Raw genomic sequence first — 20,619 nt, forward strand, 5'->3', positions numbered from 1 at the left:
CCATCCGCAAGGAAATCCGGCCAGGGTGTCCTCAACGGCCCCAAACGATGTGTACAGGGTCCCGAGACGCCAAACGGGCGCTCGGCATACACGGCCACGGTGTATCTACCGCATCATAGCCCACCCCAAGGGTCAACGCTACGCACGACCGCCAACACATAACCTACAAACACCAGAAACTAGTTGCAACTCCTGGACAGAGGACGAGAGGGGTCAGTAAGTCGAGCGGGGTCATATTTCAGGGCCCAATGTGTGGTAGTAGCTGAATCTTAAATCACGCATTCAGATCTCAGTTCTTATGGACGGCCTTAATGAAACAACCCACCATGTACTCCTACATGGCCTCTCATTGATACCTTTACCAAAACATGTTCAACACATCCCTCACATTACCGACGTAATCATTTCACTCTAGCCCATCACCCAGATGAACCAGACCTGACACAACTCTAAGCATAACAGGCATAGCAAGGTAGGAAACACATACATGGCTCAATCAACTCCTACACATGCTAGTGGGTTTCATCTAGTTACTATGGCAATGACAGGTCATGCAGAGGATAAGGGTTCAACTACCGCATCACACAGCAGTTTGAAACGTTGTTGTCTTAATACACTAAATGAGAGCAAAAGCGAGAACATGGGATTGTATCGATATGATCAATGGGGCTGCTTGCCTGATGGAGTAGTAGTAGGGTACTGTCCTTCAGCTGGATACTCGGAAATATCCTCGAAGGCAGAACCTACCATGAAAGACACCATAGAATACAATCATCACATGGCAATATGCAACAATATGATGCATGCTATGACATGGCAATATGAGGTGTCCTGCCTAATGCAATGTGAAACAAGTTGGTTTTGGTCCATTTGAATCAAAGATTCAAATGGAAGCTTATGTACTTAAGCATTATAAGTGTATTAGCTTGTTTCACCTAAACATCACTGTTAAAGTGTTTTGTCATGCATGAAACCACTACAGATGGAAAGATTGAATTTTTCTGATAAAATTTTATATATAACTCTTTACATTTGGAGTTACCGATTAAAAGTTATGAATTTTTGAAGTTTGTAATATTTTCTGGAATTTCCTGTATAAGAATAAATCCAGTAAACGATTTATTGCGTCAGTATAGCGTCAGAGTGACGTCAGGGGTCAACGTGCCGGTCCAGGTCAAACCTGACCAGTGGGACCCGCGTGTCAGTAGTTAATTAACTAACTATTTTTTGATTAGTGCTAATCTAAGTTAATTAGCTGGGCATTCCCACGTGTCTGAGACTCAGGGAAGGTCAACCTGGGCCCACATGAGGTCAAACAGGGTCAAACTCTCCGGCGTTTATCCGCCGGCGAGGCTAGACGCGGCGGAGCAGCACGGGTTTTGCACTCCGGCGACCAAAAGGACAGCGAAGACCATCTACGTGATGCGGGGAGTGAGCCGCGTTGAGTGGTGGCGGTGGGTGGAGCTGGGGTGGCCGGAAACCTCACGGCGATGAGCGTTGCGGCTGCCAGAGTTTGGGCGAGGTCGAACTAGTCGCTAGGAGGCATGGCGAGGGGCGTGCGGGGGTGCTACGGGCTCCTGCGAGTGCGTCGAAGATGATGGCATGCTCGGTTCCTAGCCAACGTGGCTGTGGCCACGACGGCAACATGCGGTGGCGGCGGCGGGTTCGGCCGAGCTTGCTGTGGTCGCTGCAGTGCTCGAGAAGTTAAACGGATAGGATGGGGAGGTGGCTGAGCTCACGGGGGTCACGTCGAGGCAGTCGGCGAGGTCGGGGACGAGCTGATGCGGCGGGGACGATGAAGGGGATCTCCGGTCGCCGGAGTTGGGGAAGACAGGGTTAGGGCAATTCCAGAGCGGGCGAGCGCTAGGGGCTCGACCTGCTCGATGTAGTCGATGACGGCGGAGCACGTGGAAACGATGGCATAGCGTGAGGATGACGGAGGGCACGGCTACGACGACGGTGCGGCGGTAGGGGCGTCGGCCATGGTGGGGAACGGCAAGGGAGAGGCGTTGGGGGTGAATGGAGGGGTCCAGGGGGTCGGGGCGACGACGTGGAGGTCGTCCAGACGTCCAGGGGCGGGGGCGGCAAGCAGGTGGCGCCGTAGCGAGCTCAGGCACGCCGGCGTCACCTCCCTGCCTGCCTGGCGGGGAAGAAGCAGCTGGCTGGCACGGGCCAACATAGTGCTGGGCCGCCAGGTGGGCCGGCTAGTGACTTGCTAGGTTAGTTTCTTTCTCTCTCTTTTTCTGTTTTTTTTATTTATTCTGTTTTGTGTTTTGAAATAGTAAAAATACTATTTCATTTAGGAAAAACCTGAAAATATTCAGAGGCACATTTGAAAATATTCTCAACAGCCTAAAAATACTTTCAGGATTATTTGGGCAATTTAAAATATCTATAAGATTTAAAATGCCCAAGTGCAATTAGTAATGAATTAATCCAATGACCTTATGATGTCCTAGAAAACTGTGCACCATTTTTGTCAAAGGTTTTAACTCAAAACAAAAAGGGTGGACTTTTTAGAAGGGCATTTCAGGTTCATTGAAAAAGTTTTTAGTAAACCCTAGTTGTTCCAGGGGGGTGCTGGGGGTTCTGTGATTCCCATTTCAGTTTTCTGTGAAATTAAACATGATGTAACACTCTAATGCATGAACTAGCTAGGGTGTGACAACTCACCCCCACTCAAAAGAATCTCGTCCCGAGATTTAGGATCCGTTGGAAAGAAGGTGGGGTACTTGAGTCGAAGATGATCCTCCCTTTCCCAAGTGGCTTCTTTCTCGGAATGGTGTGACCGTTGAACCTTGAGAAACTTTATGTTATGGCGTCGAGTGGTACGCTCGGCTTGATCAAGGATATGAACGGGATATTCCCAATATGTGAGATTATCTTGTAGATCAAGCGTTTCATGGTCAACTCCACGGATAGAATCCGCGAAGCAACGCCTGAGTTGAGAAACGTGGAAGACATCATGAACTCTGGAAAGATGCGGAGGTAGTTCCAATTGGTAGGCAACTTCTCCTCGTTTGGCAAGAATGCGAAAGGGTCCAATGTAACGAGGAGGCAATTTGCCTTTGATTCCGAAGCGATGGGTTCCCTTTAACGGAGTAACCCAGAGGTAAGCCTTCTCACCGACTTCATAAGTCACAAGCTTATGTTTACGGTCATATTGTCTCTTTTGATGAGATTGGGCTGTTTTCAATTTCTCACGAATAACGCGAACCTGCTCTTCTGCTTCCTGAATCATATCCGGGCCAAAGAGTTGTCTTTCCCTAGTTTCTGACCAGTTACGAGGCGTTCGACATTTTCGTCCATAGAGAACTTCGAAAGGAGCTTTGCCCAAGCTAGCTTGATAACTATTGTTATAAGAGAAATCCGTGAATGGAAGGCATTTCTCCCAATCCATTCCGAAAGAGATGACAGAAGCTCGGAGCATATCTTCCAGGATTTGATTTACTCGCTCTACTTGACCACTTGATTGGGGGTGGAAGGCGGTGCTAAAAGAGAGACGAGTTCCAATAGCATTTTGGAAACTTTCCCAAAATCGTGAGGTGAAGAGACTCCCATGGTCTGAGTTAATTTCTAATGGGACACCATGAAGAGACACTATTCGGGAGATGTATAGGTCAGCTAGCTGGCTAGCGGTGATACTCTCATGAATAGGTAGAAAGTGGGCCACCTTGGAAATACGATCGATCACGACAAATATGGAATTATTCCCTCTCTTGGTCCTAGGAAACGCAGTAATGAAATCCATACCGATTTTATCCCATTTCCACTCAGGAATAGCCAAAGGTTGAAGGGTGCCAGCAGGCCGTTGATGCTCTGCTTTAACGCGACGACAGACGTTGCAACTAGCAATGTATTGAGCAATTTCTCTCTTCATCCTAGTCCACCAAAACCTCTGGCGTAGGTCTTGATACATTTTAGTACTACCGGGATGAATGGTGAGAGGGGATTCATGAGCTTCCTTAAGAATCAACTGATGTAGATGTTGTTTCTTGGGAACTACCAAGAGGTTCTCGAAGAAGACAACACCTCGCTCATCCATGGAAAAACATTTAGCCACTCTGCTAGCGATGTTTTCCTTAATCCGGGATATGCCCTTATCACGTTTCTGGGCAGCTATGATTTGATCCGTAAGGTTAGGCTTCGCCACCATGGTGGATAGGAATCCTCGAGGAAGAATGTGAAGGTTAAGCTTACGAAATTCCTCGTGGAGAAGTGGTTGAGTTTGTTGTAACATCAGGTTGTTACAATAAGATATACGACTTAGCACATCAGCCATGACATTGGCTTTGCCCGGGGTGTAAGTTATTCCTAAGTCGTAATCCGAGATCAACTCGACCCAATGTCTTTGCCTGAGATTCAAATCTGGTTGGGTGAAGGTATATTTCAAACTTTGGTGATCAGTGAAGATCTCACAATGATTACCGAGAAGGTAATGTCGCCATGTTTTAAGTGCATGGACTACAGCAGCAAGCTCTATATCATGTGTGGGACAGTTTTCCTCATGCGGGTGTAATTGCCGTGATGCATAGGCAATTACCCGACGATCTTGCATGAGTATGCAACCTAGTCCTTGTCGCAAGGCGTCGCAATAGATAATAAAGTCCTTGGAGAAATCTGGTGGTACCAGTACGGGAGCAGATGTCAGGCGTCTTTTCAGTTCCTGAAAGCTGAACTCTCACTATGGGGTCCACTAGAACTTTTTATATTTCTTGAGGTGTTCAGTTAGAGGTTTAGCAACCTTGGAGAAATTCTCGACGAAGCGGCGACAATAGCTCGCTAAGTCAAGGAAGCTCCGAACTTGCTTGACCGTCTCAGGTGGGGTCCAATCAAGGACAGCTCGAACTCGCTTGGGATTGACAGCAATACCCTTACCAGAGATTACATGGCCTAGATAGGTCACTTCTGGCAACCAAAATTCACACTTGGAGAATTTGGCATAAAGGCGATGCTCTCGAAGTTTCGTCAATACCAGCCTTAGATGTTCGGCATGTTCTTCCTCGCTCTTGGAGTAGATGAGTATATCATCGAGGTATACCACGACGAATTTATCCAAATACTCCCTGAAGACCGAGTTCATTAACCGAGAGAAGGTGGCTGGGGCATTGGTTAAACCGAAGGACATAACGGTGTACTCGTATTGGCCATAACGAGTAACAAAGGCCGTTTTGGGAATGTCCCCATTTTTGATTTTGATTTGATGGTAACCCAACCTCAAATCCATCTTGGAAAAGACTGAGGATCCAGTGATTTGATCATACAGATCATTGATTTTGGGAAGCGGATACTTGTTCTTGATAGTGACCAAGTTGACAGGTCGGTAATCTACAACCATTCGGTCCGTTCCATCCTTCTTCTTAACGAACAGGACGAGGCAAGCCCAAGGAGAGGAACTAGGATGGATGAAAACCTTTTTCAAGGAATCATCGAGTTGGTTCTTAAGATCGGCTAGTTCTAAGGGTGCCATCTTATAGGGTCTTCTAGAAATTGGGACGGTTCCTGGAACAAGGTCTACCACAAACTCGACATCCCTGTCAGCTGGAACACCTGGCAGTTCTTCTGGAAAGTGATCCGGGAAGTCTCGGACTACTGGAATATCATCAAGGTCTGGAAGGGGGTTGGCATTTAGGGAGTAAAGTTGGCGCTTGGCCACTCGAGTTAAGACATTGACTGTCTTGCCCGATGGGTTAGTAAGTTGAACAATTCTAGTAGAGCAATCAATCTTAGCATAATGGGCTGACATCCAGTCCATACCCAAGATGATGTTTATGTCCGAGGACTTGAGAGCTATTAAAGCTGCAAGGAAGACAAGTCTATCGACAAGAATTTCATTCCCATGGCTTACTCTAGAAGTTTTCCATCTAGAGCCAGGGGTTTGAATTTCCATGGTAGTGGGCATGTCACAGAATGTCGTGTTATGCAATCGAGCATAGCTCTCAGATATGAATGAATGAGATGCTCCAGTATCAAAAAGAACAGATGCCGAATGGCAATTAACAAGGAGCGTACCAAGGACGACGTTAGGATCATCATGAGCCTGCTCAGCTGAGACATAGTTGACATGGCCATGTGTAGTGGTGGCTGGCTTGCCGTAGAATGTCTTTCCCGCTGGCTTACCACGGCCAACGGACTTTCCAGACTGGTTGGGGTTGTTGTTCTGGGGACACTCTCGACTGTAGTGACCCGGCTCTCCACACTTGAAACATGTCACAACATTAGGGCATGGAGCAGCACTAGCAACGGGGCCACCATAGGGTTTAGGCGGTGCAAACTGCTGGTTGGGGCGAGGCGCCTCAAAGGATGGCCTCGGAATGAACCTGGGTGGCAGCGCTGTGCTTGGAATCCACACCCGGCGCTTCTGAGATCCAAAGCCGGATGAGGAACCAAAATCACAAGAGTGCTTGCGTGAAGCGTCATAGTCAGACTGGCCTGTCTCAGCACTAATGGTTTTATTGACCAATTTCCGGAAGGAGGTGCACTCGTGCAGACAAAGATCGCGGCGAAGCTCGGGGCTAAGTCCCTTGTGGAACCTTGCCTACTTCTTAGCGCCGGTGGGTACCTCTTCAGGAGCATAACGTGCCAGATTTCCAAACTCGCGACTATAAGCATCCACAGTCAGTCTGCCTTGGGTAAAATTGCAGAACTCTTCCCTCTTACGATCCATGAGACCTTCCGGGATGTGATGCTCACGGAAAGCCTCACTGAATTCTGCCCAAGTAGTGATTTGGCCGACCGGATGTGATGCTCATAGGGCCTTCGAGGTGATAGGCAGCATAGGTAACCTTATTAGCTTCGGCTACATTGGCAGAACGTAGCTTGTGGGTGATGCTGCGAAGTCAGTCATCCGCGTCGAGGGGCTCGACAGAATGATTAAACTTTGGTGGGTACAACTTGATAAAGTCATTGATCGAAACCAAGTCATTTCGCTGTTGACGTGCAGTGTTCTGCTTAATCCGCTCCAGCAAGCGGTTGGTCTCACGCTTGTTTCTTTCTGCCTCCAGCATAACTTCGGCCAGAGAAGGCAGGTCAGGCAGATTTTCACCCCTAGCTGCACTGGCTTCCCCCTGCTCCGGGGCAGCAGGGTTGCTGCGGGAGTTGACCATTCTAGGAAAAACAAGACAACGGTTTAGACAAGGATGGCACAAACTTGGCAAGGAAGTGCAGAATGTAATGGATAACATGGAATGATGAGATGTTCATTGCACGACATGGTAATATAGAAACTGCCATATATATACCATTGGTCATACACACCGTACATAGTTTAATACAAGCCCGGGCTAGAGTACAACTACGGTGAAAGATATTACATCTCATCGGAGGCATGCCAAGCTCCTATACATTATTTTTCTACACCTCCGGAGCGTGATACACACCAAGTCGTATCCCATGGGTCACGCAGGACTGTGGAGAATACAACTATTATAGTACTAGTGAAACTACTACTAGCTCAGACGGCTCCGTAGTAATCCTCATAGAAGTCACCACCAAAGCCTGGAAGCGGAACATGATCATCTGGGAACAGACGGTCTTGTGGAGCCTGCGGACCATAGGGACTCGGATGTGGCCTTGGTCCCACGGACGGTGGCAGATGGGGACCACGAGGAGGGGTGATGCCTCCTACATCATGCCACTCCATACAATCTGGCAATCCAGACCGCACAGGGTACAGGTCCCTCAGGTCCATGTATCCTGGCTGTACAGTAGGTGCAAACCGAGACAAAGTGGCCCAGTTATGAGCACGAGAGTTGAAAAGCTCCATACGCAAGGCCCGATTTTCGCAGTCCTTATCCTCGAGGATCTCGGCAGTGGTGCGGAGTAGTAACTCCTCATGTGTAGAGTCATAGTATAAAGCCTGATAGTACTCATGTGCTCCAGGGAGTGAAGCTGGCATGTAGCGGAAATCGGTGTTCTGAAGCAAGGCAGTCCTACCGTGAATGATAGTCATCATTGAGTAAGCTGCATCCTGCATAGACATCCCAATAGTGACCCCAAGTCCATAGGAGCAGTGAAGGGGTTCAGTGGCTCCAGGATAAGAGGGATATATCCTGACGTTACAAAGGTACTGGCTCTGATTGAAGTCTCGGAACTGCTCCTCGACGGTATATTCCGGATACCACCGATAGCCTGTCTCGACCATCATTCGAACCAACATGGCTGTGTGACCGTGTACATCGAGGCACCGGGTTAGACGAACTACTTGGTTCTGAGAACGGGCAGCCATCTGAAAGCACAGAATAATGGAAAGGCATTAGAATTTCCTAGGAGAAATCGAACAGCATAACGGCTGTAAATGCTCAGAAAAAGATTTGAGACATTCACAACAGTTTGCAAAACCACTCAACAACATCAAATCAAGGTTATGATTCAACTAACAACATACTAAAAGTAGTAGAAACTATACTGAGGCTTGTAACAACAATCCTATAAGCTACTACGGATTAGTAACACGTGAACCTGATAGAGAGAAGAGAGCCTAGTCCTTAACCCACGTAGAATGAGAAGAGAACGACTCAGATCAGAGGGCATAAGGTAAAGGAGTAAAAGAGACTTGCGTTCCCTCCCACAATCAATTCCCCTAAATATAACTAAAGCATTTCTAGACTCGACATCGACCAGTTTGGCTCAACGAACCTACAAGCAGTCCGGCTCTGATGCAAACGCTGTCAGGACCCCGATTCCAAGTCACATCGATCTAGCCGCTAACACCTCATATCACTTTGTGCCCTCATGCACGGTATCCCCACGGGTGTCACCTTACCATGGCCCGGGACCGTTTGCGCCTTTTGGCTCACGTATAGGATAGTGTCGCTAGAATCCATATGATTGAGAACCCGGGCCGACATGGCTAGTCGTGAACCCAAAGCGGCACAGACCTATGGGGACAGGCATACATGAATCACATCGAGCATGTCGGTCAACAGCGTGTGAATCCGGGCTGTAGCACTGGGCTAACAGGACTCTGGGGAACCTGGGCTGTAGCAGGCTAGGCAGGACTCCGGATATCACCGCGTGACATTTCCCCGAAGGGATAGACATATGAACAAAGTGAAACACATGACGGCTAGTCAAGTGTCCTGAGCAATAGTGCTGGGCTAGCAGGACTCCGGTGAACCGGGCTGTAGCGGACTACTATGGCTCAAGGAGCACTAGACTACATTTCCCCATAAGAGAGGCTACCAAGGATAAACAACTAGATTGTCAGATCCCACACATACCAAGCATTTCAATCATACACACAATATGCTCGATATGTGCAAATACAACATGGCATCACAACAAAACTCTACCACTCAAGTACTTTATTTAAACTCTACTCACACTTATCTTGAGTCTTTTAGTAGTAACCATTAACTTGTCTATGAACTATATAGGCAACCAAGTAGTCCTTTACCACGGACGCGGCTATTCGAATAGTTTTATACCCTGGAGGGGTGTACTCCATCACACATGTTTCCACCACTTAGGGTTTGCACACAACATGTGCTCGGCAGACTTCAAGCGAAAGCCGACGTGGGTGTAGACCATGACCTAACTAACCACACGAGTTTCTAGTCGAGGTTTATCGCCTATTCGGGTTCCATCCGCAAGGAAATCTAGCCGGGGTGTCCTCAACGGCCCCAAACAATGTGTACAGGGTCCAGAGACGCCAAATGGGCACCCGGCATACCCGGCCACAGTGTATTTACCGCATCATAGCCCACCCCTAGGGTCAGCGCTATGCACGGCCGCCAACACATAACCTACAAACACTAGAAACTAGTTGCAACTCCTGGACAGAGGACGAGAGGGCTTAGTAAGTCGAGCGGGGTCATATTTCAGGGTCCAATGTGTGGTAGTAGCTGAATCTTAAATCACGCATTCAGATCTCAGTTCTTATGGACGGCCTCAATGAAACAACCCACTATGTACTCCTACATGGCCTCTCATCGATACCTTCACCAAAACATGTTCAACACAAACCTCACATTACCGACGTAATCATTTCACTCTAGACCATCACCCAGATGAACCAGACCTGACACAAATCTAAGCATAGCAGGCATAGCAAGGTAGGAAACACATACATGGCTCAATCAACTCCTACACATGCTAGTGGGTTTCATCTTGTTACTGTGGCAATGACAGGTCATGCAGAGGATAAGGGTTCAACTACCGCAGCACACAACAGTTTGAAACGTGGTTGTCTTAATGCAGTAAATGAGAGCAGAGGCAAGAACATGGGATTGTATCGATATGATCAATGGGGCTTCTTGCCTGATGGAGTAGTAGTAGGGTACTGCCCTTCAGCTGGATACTCGGAAATATCCTTGGAGGCAGAACCTACCATGAAAGACACCACAGAATACAATCATCACATGGCAATATGCAATAATATGATGCATGCTATGACATGGCAATATGAGGTGTCCTGCCTTATGAAATGTGAAACAAGTTGGTTTGGGTCCATTTGAATCAAAGATTCAAATGGAAGCTTATGTTCTTAAGCATTATAAGTGTATTAGCTTGATTCACCTAAACAGCAATATTAAAGTGTTTTGTCATGCATGAAACCACTACAGATGGAAAGATTGAATTTTTCTGATCAAATTTTATATATAACTCTTTGCATTTGGAGTTACAGATTAAAAGTTATGATTTTTTGAAGTTTGTAATATTTTCTGGAATTTCCTGTATAAGTAAAAATCCAGTAAATGATTTATTGCATCAGCATTGCGTCAGAGTGACGTCGGGGGTCAACGGGCCGGTCCAGGTCAAACCTGACCAGTGGGACCCGCGTGTCAGTAGTTAATTAACTAATTAATTTTTGATTAGTGATAATCTAAGTTAATTAGCCGGGCGGTCCCACGTGTCAAAGACTCAGGGGAGGTCAACCTAGGCCCACACAGGGTCAAACAGGGTCAAACTCTTCGGCGTTTAGTCGCCAGCGAGGCTAGACGCGGCGGAGCAGCGCGGGTTTTGCACTCTGGCGACCAAAAGGACGGCGGAGACTATCTACGTGATGCGGGGAGTGAGCCACGTCGAGTGGTGGCAGTGGGTGGAGCTGGGGTGGCCAGAAACGTCACCGGCGACGAGTGTTGCGGCTGCCAGAGTTCGGGCGAGGTTGAACTAGTCGCTAGGAGGCACGACGAGGGGCGTGTGGGGGTGCTACGGGCTCCTGCGAGTGTGTTGAAGACGATGGCGTGCTCGGTTGCGAGCCAACGTGGTTGTGGCCACGACGGCGACGTGCGGTGGCGGCGGCGGGTGCGGCCGAGCTTGGTGCAGTCGTTACGGTGCTTGAGAAGTTAAACGGAGAGGATGGGGAGGTGGCTGAGCTCACGGGGGTCACGTCAAGGCAGTCGGCGAGATCGGGGACAGCGAAGGGGATCTCCGGTGGCCGGAGTTGGGGAAGACGGGGTCAGGGCGATTCCAGTGCAGGCGAGCGCTCGGGGCTCGCCCTGCTCGATGTAGTCGACGATGACGGAGCTTGTGGGCACGATGGCACGGCGCGAGGACGACGGAGGGCGCGGCTCCGACGACGGGGCGGTAGCAGGGGCGTCGGCCATGGTGGGGAACGGCGAGGGAGAGACGTTGGGGGTGAATGGAGGGGTCCAGGGGGTCGGGGCGACGACGTGGAGGTCGTCCAGATGTCCAGGGACACGGGCGGCAAGCAGGTGGCGTTGTGGCGAGCTCAGGCACGCCGGCGTCACCTCCCTGCCTGCCTGGCGGGGAAGAAGCAGCTGGCTGGCGCGGGCCAGCATAGTGCTGGGCCGCCAGGTGGTCCGGCTGGTGACTTGCCAGGTTAGTTTCTTTCTCTCCCTTTTTCTGTTTTTTATTTATTCTGTTTTGTGTTTTGAAATAGTAAAAATACTATTTCATTTAGGAAAAAACCTGAAAATATTCAGAGGCACATTTAAAAATATTCTCAATAGCCTAAAAATACTTTCAGGATTATTTGGGCATTTTAAAATATTTATAAGATTTAAATTGCCAAAATGCAATTAGTAATGAATTAATCCAATGACCTTATGATGTCCTACAAAAGTGTGCACCATTTTTGTCAAAGGTTCTAACCCAAAACAAAAAGGGTGGACTTTTTAGAAGGGCATTTCAGGTTCATTGAAAAAGTTTTTAGTAAACCCTAGTTGTTCCAGGGGGTGCTGGGGGTTCTGTCATCCCCATTTCAGTTTTCTGGGAAATTAAACATGATGCAACACTCTAATGCATGAACTAGTGACAGCCGACGGGCTTGTAATTGTCATGTCTTGTCACCACGTTCATAGCGGAGGATTCTAGTGCATGCTTGAGGACCCTACACGCATATTGTTTTGCCATACGTCAGCTAGAAGAGGGAAAAATCATGGGCATTTATTCGCAAAAAGCTTTGCAAAAATGAAGTGCGTGGAATGACTTCGATCATAAGTTTACCCGTGGGTGATGAGGTCAAAGTTACACGGAAGGGTGATGATGGACACTCGAGTGCGATAATTAATTCTACGCTCTACAGGGCACACGGTTGAAGAAACCAATGATGTGCAATAATGTCGAAGATCACAGTCGAGTAAGCTATACAGATCTTTTGCGATGAGATTGGAAAGGGAGACACATTCGAGAATGGTTAATAAAATCTAGGTCCATTGGATATTAAGGTCAAAATAGTACTACCAATATACAAGTCTCATACAATGCCATTTTAACGATTGTACCACAAAAGCCCAAAAAATTACAAGGTTCAAATTCCAGAGTTATATGGCTCAAATTCGAAGATTACAAGGTTCAAACTGATATTAGAAATGAAATTCAGCTCATTCAACTACAAACGCTTGTGCCGATAAGCTGAACATGGATATAAGAGAGGTTGAAACTAATATTACCACTTGTAAGGCAAGTTTCGAAAGCTTATTATTTTTGCAAAGGGATCAACCACTAACAAGTCATGTATGGGTTTGACACAACGACTTCCGATTTCTATGTCATCTGAAGTTCCGTCACATCCCTAGTTCTAGTAATGCCCAGTGCTAGTATCTCGTGTTGCATCATGTTTAAATTTTAGTTAAACTTGAAATGGGGATGTACTGGACATTCAAACTCTAGCACCAAATGAAATGCAACTAGGATCAAAATAAAAATATTTTCAATGAACCTGAAATGCCCTTAAAAATGTTCATCATCTTTGCCTTGGTCTAGAACCTCTCACAAAAATGGCTCACATTTTTCTAGGACAACATTGGGTCACTGAATTAAATCATACTTTATTTGCATTTGGGAATTTAAATTCTATATAATAATTTAAATGTCCAAATACTCATGAACTAAAATGTTTACTGTTGGAAATAATCCAAACAGTGGCATTGAGCAGTTTCATGATTTTTGAGATAGTGGTGGTATTTTAATTAAAGCCCTAAAGTTACAGAAAGAAATAGAAAACAAAAACAGAAAATAAAGGAGAGAGAGAGAGACCCACCTAACTTACCTGACGCAGCCCACCTAGCGGCCCAGCTGTGGCCTAGCACTGTAGAGGGCCCAACCCACCTCCTCACCGCGTTGTTTACCTCCTGCCAGTAGGAGCAGGGGCGTGTGGTCGCTACGCGCGCGCCAGCTCCTGCTTCTACCGCGACGCCCGACTCTTCTGAACGTGCCACGGAGATGCCCAGAGACCTGTCCACCTCCTCCTCACTCACTGCTCTCCCTTCCCCTCCTCTACTCTCTTCCTGCACACGCCTGAGCGGAGCTCGTCGCCGCCATCCGCTGTCCGCATGTCCACCGGCCACCATACCCCTCCCAGTACAGCCCAGAGGCTCCTCCGCGATGCCCTCTTCCTCTCGACCAAGCCACGTGATGCCAGACGCAACGCAGCCTCGCCTAGGCCGTCGTCTTCAACCTTCGGCCCGTGGATCGCTGCCGGTGATTCTCCGTCTCTGAAGCATCCCCGAGCCCGCTAAGATCTCCGTTCGACGCACTGTGAGCTCTAATCCATTTCCCCTCCTCCCTCGTGCTCTATCCTGCATCGTAGCCGCTGCCACGCGAGCACCCGAAGCCGGAGTCCGCCATGGCCGGCGAGCTCCGTGCCCCGAGCCCCTCCGCTCCTACTAGATGCTCTGGCGTGCTTCTGATGACCTTTAGGTGCTGCCTGGCACCTCCGTTTGCTCGCCCTCGAGCTGCAGCCCTGCGCCCATGGAACCTGAGCCCCGCCGCCGCTTGAACTCATCGCCGTGCCCAACTCTGGCAACCCCAGGGCCTCCCTCCACCTCCGTTGGATGCGGCCGAGTGCCAACTTTCCAACGGGACCGCCCGCAGCCCTAGCAGCCTCCTGTAGGTGAAACCCGAGCCACTCCGGTGCACACCCGTCGCGGATTTGGTTGTCAGCGTTATGAAGCCGGCGATGGTGACGTGTCTATCTTAATTAGCCACTAATCAGACCACTAATCACCCCTAGAGCCACTGACTAGTGGGACCCAAGCCCTAATTAACCCTGTTCTATTTATGCTTAATTAGTTTATAACCCAGCGGGACCCACGCACTAGAGTTGACCATGCTGACATTGCCGTTGACCGGACCCACATGTCTGTGACCCTAGCCTACTCTGTGAGACTGGCCAATGGGACCCACAGGTCAGGTTTGACCCGGGCCAGCCCCTGTTGACCTGCTGAGGTTAGCATGAAGTAATGCTGATGCAATAAATATTTTCTTGATTTTAAATAAATCAGAAATGATTTATTTATTTCACAAAATATCCAAAACTTCTAAAAATCATAGAAATTCAACCATAGCTCAGAATGAAAAGATTTATATATGAAAAATGATCAGGAAAATCCAATCTATCCATCTGTACTGGTATCATGCATGTTGAAACAGCTTAACCTTGCTGTTTAGATCAAAACATGATAATGCACCTTATAAGCTCTTAGTTTGAATTTGAATTTGAACCTTTGGTTCAAATCAACTCAAACTCTTCTGTTCTTAGCTGCATTAGCTCAAATCACAGCATATTGACATGTCATGATCACGCATCATATTGTGCATTGCATTGATTGTGTTCTTTCTCTGTTGCCGGTATTTGTTCCCTCTCGATAGATGTGTTCCGACGACGTGATCGATGACACCGATGAAGAACTATACTATCTTCAGAAGTGCCAAGCAAGAAAAACCCCATTGTTCATTCTGATACAATCCCACTCTCTCGCTCCTGCTCTCTTTTACTGCATTAGGACAACAACGATTCAACTGTTACATGCTGCGGTAGTTGAACCCCTTTTCTCTGCATGACCTGTCATTGCCACGGTAAATAGATGAAACCCACTAGCATGAGTAGGAGTTGTTTGAGCCCTGATGTGCCTACTCATTCATGCTTGTTTGTCATGCCTGCTACTGCTTAGAGTTGAGTCAAGTCTGATTCATCGGGGATGAAGTGGAATGGCAATGAACATGTCCTACTGTGTGTGAGCTAAGTGTGTTAACACGATTTGTTAAAGGTAGCGGTGAGAGGCCATGTAGGAGTACATGGTGGGTTATCTCATTGAAACCGTCCTCAGGAACTGAGTTCTGAGTTTGTGATCCATGAACAACTACTACCACTCATTGGGATCCTTAATTGACCCTCTCGACTTATTAACTACCCTAGTCCTCTGTCCAGGAGTTGCAACTAGTTTCGGGTATTTATAGGATATGTGTTGGCGGCCGTGCGTAGCGCTGACCCTAGGGGTGGGCTATGATGCGGTAGATACACCATGGCATGGTGTACCGGGCGCCCGTTTGGTGTCTCGGGAACCCTGCACACATTGTTTGGGGCTGTGAGCGAAACTCCGGCTGGATCTCCTCGTGGATGGAACCCAAATAGGCGATAAACCTAGACTAGAGACTTGTGTGGTTAGTCAGGTCGTGGCCGACTCCCTCACCAGGCTTTCACTTGAAGGTTGCCGAGACACACGACGTGTACATGGTGGTAAGTGGCGAGAGCGTGTGTGAAGAAGTACACCCCTGCAGGGTTAACATCATCTATTCGAATAGCCGTGTCCGCAGTAAAAGACTTCTGGGTTGCCTATAACAGTTCATAGACAAGTGAAAGCGGATACTCCAAAACTCGCAAGATAAGCGTGAGTGCTATGGATGGCCTTCTCGTAGGGAGACGGGAGCGGATCCATAGTGGTGTATTGATATGGTGAATATGTGGACTCGTGTGCGCCACCTCAAAAGAGTTACTTGCAGTCGTGGTTTAAGATAGCCACCGAGTCAAAGCTGGCTTGCTGCAGTTAAACTGCACCACCCCCCTTGTTGATACCGATGCATATGTGGTTAGTTCTGATGTAAGTCTTGCTGGGTACATTTGTACTCATGTTTTCTTAATTTATGTTTTGTAGAGAGACGTCAGTCTTGCTAGTAGTTCCGTGTGGACTTCGACGTTTAGCTTGATACCTCAATTTCAATCTTGTGCCCTCGGCAGGGTCTTGTAGATAGTCAGGCTTCTTAGCCTTCTTCATTTGTAGATGTCTGTACTCAGACAAGTTAAGCTTCCGCCTGTGCTTGTTGCTTGTATGCTCTGTATGTTGGGTCATGAGACCCATGTTTGTAATACTTGGCTCCTCGGAGCCTAATGAATAAATACTTGAGTCGTAGAGTTATGTTCTGATGCCATGTTGTATTTACACATATCGAGCATATTGTGTGTATGATTGAAATGTTTGTATGTGTGGGATCCGACAACCTAGTTTTTATCCTTGGTAGCCTCTCTTATGGGGAAATGTAGTCTTGTGCTTCCATGAGCCCTAGTAGTCCGCTATAGCCCGGTTCACCGGAGTCCTGCTAGCCCAGCACTACTACTCCAGAACACTTGACTGGCCGGCATGTGATTCACTTCGTTCATGTGTCTGTCGCTTCGGGGAAATGTCACGCGGTGACATCCGGAGTTCTGCCTAGCCTGCTACAGCCCGGAGTCCTGCTAGCCCAGTTCTACAGCCAGGATTCGCACGCTGCTGACCGACATGCTCGATGTTGATTCATGTACGCTTGTCCCCGTAAGTTAGTGCCACTTTGGGTTCACGACTAGTCATGTTGGCCCGGGTTCTCTGTCATATGGATGCTAGCGACACTATCATATACGTGAGCCAAAATGCGCAAACGGTCCCGGGCCATGGTAAGGCGACACCCGTGGGAATACCGTGCGTGAGGCCGCAAAGTGATATGAGGTGTTACAGGCTAGATCGGTGTGACTTAGAATCGTGGTCCCGACAGCTTTGGTATCATAGCCCGACTGCCTGTAGGATTGCCAAGCCATACTGGTCGAAGTTGAGTCTAGAAATGCTTTAGTTAAATAAGGGAATTGATTGTGGAAGGGAACATAAGGCTCTTTTTACTCCTTTACATTATGCCCTTCTGATCTGAGTCAACCTCTTCTTTTCTACAGGGTTAAGAAACTAGGCCTTCTCATCTATCTATCAGGATGACGTGTTACTAATCTAGAGACTTATATGATTGATGGATTCAATTCTCAGTTTAGTTCCTACTATTTCTGTGTGTTGACAGTTGATCTCGGAACCTTGATATTGTGATGTTGAGTGGTTATTCCACAATTTTTGCAGGATGTCTCAAATATTTTTGAGCATTTACAAACGTTATGCTGTCCGAGTCATCCCAGGTTTCTAAACAATCTAATGCATTTGTAAATTCCTTCTTCCCGTTTTCGATGTTCCTTTGGGCCAGATTAAGCACACTAATCGGTTTGTTGAGGTACTCCATTGCCTTGACATATATGTTGGAGTTAGTATTATGACCCTAGGTGTCTTTGAGAACCACTCAGTAATCTAGCAATGTTTTGTGTTCCTAGTGTGATGATTCTGGCCACCATTCTCGAAAGCATCTCGTGATGTTATTAGTTAGTAGGTATTCTACTCCTGGGTTCTTGACCCAAGATCCACTCTACTTACCTCGTGTTGATAGTGTTGCTCGTACCTTTAGGATATTAGTAATCTTTGCGATAGTCCTCGAGGTTCATGGTATATCTTTGTTCCAAATATCATGAACTACTTATGGTAGAAGTTCCTCGTTGAACCGAAAGATCACAATCAGAGTACTCTTGAGGAGTTCTCCCTTCATAATTGTGACTCTGCCAGTCCTACCTCTCTGCATGGGTTATCCGGAAGAAACATGTTGAACTTGGTTTGACATACTAATCTATGCATCCACAACTCAGAAAGTTATATGTTCCTTGAGTTGACCCTCCTCGGCTGTATTCCGACCCTAGTCTATCAATTGATAGTCAGGAATAGTTGTGCATTCGTGTTCATCAATGCCTATTATTCTTGTGGTCCGTCAAGCCATTCTATTCTTGAATGACTAGGGGAAACAAACTCCAGTATCTCGTCCATTTCTATGATTGGGTCAAAGTAGTTGTATTCCGCAGATCAAAATGCCAATCCATCTTTTTCTCTGTTCTACCCTGAAGTATTGCCCTCTTGATGTCAGGAATGTCATGATAATTGCACCAACTCTTATGAATTCTTGATGCAGTGATACTTCTTGACATCATCATTCGCTCCTCGGTTCCGTGTTGTTGCAACCGGAATACCGACAAGTGAACCGAACCGTGATGTGTGAAATCAATACTCCTAGCAACTAGTTGCTTGGTAGTAAATGCACAATATTATCATTCTTAGCATGTTGGTTATTGAATCATCATTCTAAGATAGATTGTGCTACCTAGTTCTTATTTCTGGTGCACTCTTCGATCAATGAGTTATGATTATTCAATCCCTTGCTTATTTGATCATATCATCTTGCCCTTAAAAGCAAGATTGTTCTCGAGCTTAGTGACATATCGGTGGTTCGTGATTTTCCATATATCTTCTCGGAAGTATAACCAGATTGTCACCTGACCGCTATGTTGAGTTCGTGATCAAGTTGGTTTCTTATAAACCACCCCTTTCTCCAAGAATATGTGTTGGATACCCCTGAGCTAGTTGGTTAAGCTAAACAACAACTTGGAGAGTTGGAAGATAAAAGCTTGTCCGACTTCGTTCATTTTAAGGGATATCTTGGATGTGTGATGAAGAAAATGGTATTTTCATCGATTGACCCTCGTGATCAGTTAATGGGCCTATCATCTTATCCAATCTTTGATTCGAGTATGGGCTATCCTCAAATCAAATCAGAACCAATGATATTCATAATGTTGTCTTACTCGTGGTTGACTCCTCGAGCATACACCATTACATCTTTTGGTCTGACCAATACTATCACACTGTTCACATAATGGTGGAAGTCCAGTGATATGGAAATTCCGATGAGTTGCTGTTGAGCCCATCAGCAGCATTTTGTCTCCTCCATGATTTGTGTTGAACATCCAACTAGTGTTGAAAACTTGTGTAAGCATTTTCTTCATGCCCCATTCATGTAGAATATGTTTGGATGAAAGTAGTGACCTCCTCTAAGTTCACGTGCAAACGATGCAAGTTGCCGCCGTGAGTTCGAGAAAGGTTGTTTTTGTTTCCTCTGGTACCATCCCAAGTCAGTCATGCATGTGCGAAGTATGCCATGGTTTGACAGGCTCGCTACCTCCATTCCATTTGTATTCCCTATCACACCAAGCCACTGGCTGATTTGTTCAGGGAAAAGAAGTTTCTTCATAAGAGCTAATCATATGACTTATGCAAGGACTTCAATATCCTTGATGATGGTTCCCAACTAGGACTCGGTAGTGTTTCATTGTAAGACTACTATGTGGTCATGCTTGTCTGGGACAACATGTTCACATGTGTTTAGTAGACCCAACTCATGTTTTGGAGCATGCTACCGTAGTTCATTTCCCGAGAATCTCACAACGTCATCTCATCGGTTTGTGTTGCAAACTTTCTTTTCCAGACATGTTGTCTAAAATATCCTGTTACCAACCACATTGGAATCTCAGGCAGATATGATGGTTGGAACTTTTCCAAGACCTATGATGTAGGCCCCGACAAGGTTGATGTTCTGGCCGACACACCTAGCCGGAAGATCTATCATTGTAGTATCTTGATTGAACTATTTGACTATCTTCTCCATGAGGATTTCGTGCGACTTATTCTAGAAGTTGCTCCTTAGGGATCCTTGTGCTCTCGGTTTCCTCGGTTATGTTATAACTTTCCAAACAGTGGGCTCACTCTCTACTGTTGGGTTTCTCCCTAGTTACCAGAATCATTCCCAGCATTTGCCTTTTATTCCCATCTTGCACCGCCGTTGTGCCATCCTACCACGGGTTCCATCCATTTCCGATGATAAGTAGAGATCATCCATTATGTTGCCTTCAACAAGGTAGTCCACATCATCCATTCTAGTCAGGGTATGGCATTCTTTTGAACTCCTTCAAATGATTGCTCGAGATTTACCCTAGGCTGGTATAGAGGATTTTATTGATCTCTGAATCAAAAGTAATTCTTTTTTCCACTTAAGGGATAATTCTATGAGTCATCCTTCTCTAGGGTGTCTCGTTATGGTACATGGCAACTCAAATCCTTGCTACATGACCACTGTTCACCACCCTCTTAGGTGTGGAATTGTTGTCTACCTAGTGAACCCTCGTCATCTATTCCACTCCATCCCTCTACATGTGTGCTTCGTGTTTCAGCTCGAGAGATGTTGGTATGTCTCATTCCGTGAGTTGATCCT

This window comes from Triticum aestivum, chromosome 4A (assembly GCF_018294505.1).
Source record: "Triticum aestivum cultivar Chinese Spring chromosome 4A, IWGSC CS RefSeq v2.1, whole genome shotgun sequence".
In the NCBI taxonomy this organism is placed as follows: Eukaryota; Viridiplantae; Streptophyta; class Magnoliopsida; order Poales; family Poaceae; genus Triticum; species Triticum aestivum.